Here is a 3,577-nt window from a genome sequence, read left to right on the forward strand (position 1 = left end):
TGAGATAAAGTTCTAAATATGTGAATTTTATAAGGGTCTTAGTCATGCTGTTCAGCATCATTATTAATTTTTGATCACGTTATAACAGACGAATGTTAAAATCATAATTTAAGAAATTCAGTATTTCACAATTCTATTGACCTTTACTCTCTATGAAATTACCGCTTTTGTGGGTCAACCGAATATTTAAAATTTTATGTGGTTCAATGTAATATTTTGAGGCTATGTTGCTGATGCTGGTTGTCTCTGGAATCAGAATCAGAAATCATGAGAGAGGGAAGAAAACGTCCCATCAAGAACCCAAATATTGGGACTTCCCTCGTGGCGCAGTGGTTAAGAATCCGCCTGCCAATGCAGGGGACACAGGTTCGAGCCCTGGTCTGGGAAGATCCCACATGCCACGGAGCAACTAAGCCCGTGCGCCACAACTACTGAGCCTGCGCTCTAGAGCCCGCGAGTCACAACTACTGAAGCCTGCGCACCTAGAGTGTGCTCTGCAACAAGAGAAACCACTGCGGTGAGAAGCCCGCACACTGCAACGAAGACCCAACGCAGCCAAAACTAAAAAAAAGAACCCAAATATTTCAGAGAGAAGCTAAGTCAGGATGTGTCCGTGTGACGCAGGGCATTGAGCCTCCGAGCAGTGGAGCAGTTCTTTTATGGAGTAAGTATTTATTGAGAGCCAGGAACTGTGCAAAGCACTGAGATACTTAAAAAGATAAGTAAGACCACTCCTGCCTTCAGGGAACTTAGAGGAGGGAGAGAACATGATGTAAACAAGTACAGCTCTCCACATACAGGGCGTGGGAGAGGCGGAAGAGAGAGAGTAGTCAGAGCCGTCAATCCTGGGGTGCAAGGTCTGAAAAGGATTCCGAAAGGAGTGTCTTCACGAGCCGGATGCCAGAACACGGAGAGGCTAGCAGGAGATTTCGAGAAACCTAAGTCTATTGCACTAGGAAGCGGTGATTCCCTTTGGGTCAGACTGGACGATATTTGAGGTCATTAAAACTGTGAGGTTTGAAGAATTTTCTTTCTTTTTTAAAATACAGAAGAGGAAGATTTCAGCGAATGATGTAAATGGACCTAGAATTCTGGGTCTGGATTCCAGATTCACCATTCCAGCTACAGAGGCCACCGTGGTAGCCACCCTAAGCCGTGCACGCTGGTGCCTTGAGGCCATGGTGTCTCCTTTGTCTCCCGAAGATACGCCATCGTTGGAGAGACCTGGAATCGGAGCTTAGTTAAACTGCAGCCTTCCTTCAGGAGGAGTGGGTAGAAGGGAGCTGGGATGATGGAGGAATGACTGCTTTTCCACGGGACACTGTCAGTTAAAAGAGACTAAAAGAGGCCCCCCGAGAAGAGGGTTAAGGAACGGTAATTACTCCACTAGAGAAGCAGCTGAGAGCTGGATCTATACGGGTTCAGGTATTGTTCCGCACCCTGCCCAGGGCTTGGTCCTACGTGATGAAGCTGGTGGTCATTTTGTTCCTTACACCTCAGTATGAAAATGGATTCCAGGTTAAATGTCAAGTATTAAGATTAGACTCAATACAACTTTATAAAATTCATCAGCCTGAGAAGCTATAATGATGTAGATGGAGAAAAGCTGATGCTTACCTTAACTGTTTCTAAAAAGAGAGAGAAAAGAGAGAGAGAATGGAAGAGACAAACTACAATAGCAAATCTTCTTCTACTGAAAAAAATATCTGTTTGTATAAGATGATCAATCTCTTCATTCAATGTTATTATTCTTTATTCATTAAAACATGTTTCCGAGGTATTACTACTTGAAAAACCTGTTAGCTCTAATTGAAATTACTTCATATATGCATGGAAAAGAGTCATAAAAAATGTCTTGAAAATGTAATAATTCATATACTTCACCAGATGCTTAGATGATCTCATTCATTCATTGATTATTCAACAAAAATATATCCCATGCCAACCCTGCCCTGGGCATTGTGCCACCCAGTCCAAAGTTGGGGCATTTCATTATGTAGTGGGACACGTGAAAAGATGTTCCAGAAACTTCTTTAAAAGTCACTTTATGGTTTCCGCTGAAACCGTAGATGAGTTTAAATGCAGACACGTGAGGACAGAAACGTGGTTTAGATGACGTTACCAGTCACAAAAGACAAATTTTCCTTCCCTGTTGAAGTCTAATAGATTGGAACTAAAAATGAATTATCTAAGATGCTCTTAATACACTCTATTGGTAAACAAGGAATGTGTTTATTTTACTTAGAAAAGGCTTTGTGGGGGGCCTTCTTCGTGGCACGTTCTTTCTTTTTTAGGGATCATACCCAAATGGTTCTTTTTATAAAAGTGTATCATAAAATCTCCAACATAGCCCTCAAAAGGAAACAGGTCCACATAAAGTAACGGAGGTTTTGCTTGGATCTTCCAAAGAGGTGAAGTATGTCATTGACAAAACCGGAACGACCTCAGTGTGACGGGGCAGCTGAGAACCAGAGGAGTCAACAATTTGGGGGGAAATGGAAGCACCCAGGGCCTTTGGTGAATAAATGCTGGAAACGTCTGGGGAGATTTGGAAGTATTGCAGGCAGCCACTGCGTAATCGGGGGGCTGCTTCTTCTGCATGATCGTATCTAGACGGGGAAAAGGGAAAGTATGTTCAGTGGGATAGTCATGGCATCGGATCACACACACACAACATGCGTATATGTGGACTACATGCATATACATTTGATCACACGCATTATCTACATATATTTATAGTACAATTTTTACATCATATATATTTTTTGCAGTACGCGGGCCTCTCACCGCTGTGGCCTCTCCCGTTGCGGAGCACAGGCTCCGGACGCGCAGGCCCGGCGGCCATGGCTCACGGGCCCAGCCGCCCCATGGCATGCGGGATCCTCCCGGACCGGGGCACGAACCCTTGTCCCCTGCATCGGCAGGCAGACTCCCAACCACTGCGCCACCAGGGAAGCCCTTTACATCATATATTGTACAATTGAATGCTGCTGAATTCCAGAGCCCACTGTTTTTTCCACTCTATGTTGATGTCCAGAGAACAAATCATTGAAAACTTTAAAAATCAAATTGTGTGAACTTGGGCACATTTCTTTTCTCCGGGCTTCATTTGACCATTTTGAAAAGGGGAATCACAGAAATCTCACCGCCTGTCGTCAAAGGTTGCTGGAAAATTCAATGAAATAATCAAGTCAAAGTGCTCAGTAAGCTATACAAAGTGATGTACAAAAATAGTATTGTAAATGTACTTTATAAACATAGGGACCAGATGTCTTAATTTTACGATTGTGCAAGGAAACCAAAGGAAATTACCAAAATGTAGCCATTGACTTAGGCAAGGATCAAACAGAATGACAAAAATACTTATTATTTCAACTTAAGGAAAATAAAATGAACAACGTCTTTGTTTAGAACAGTGGAATGTTGATGATTGTTCAGGCTGAGTGCTGAGTACCAGGGATCCTCATTGCTTTTGTGTGTTTGAAAATTTTCATCTGAACAAAAATATGAAAAACCGTTGTTTGACTGTTAACATTAGGTAGGTTGGTGCTTATGAACAAGGACTCAGGAGCTAGAA

The sequence above is a fragment of the Globicephala melas genome, chromosome 20 (genome assembly GCF_963455315.2).
Source record: "Globicephala melas chromosome 20, mGloMel1.2, whole genome shotgun sequence".
Lineage (NCBI taxonomy): Eukaryota > Metazoa > Chordata > Mammalia > Artiodactyla > Delphinidae > Globicephala > Globicephala melas.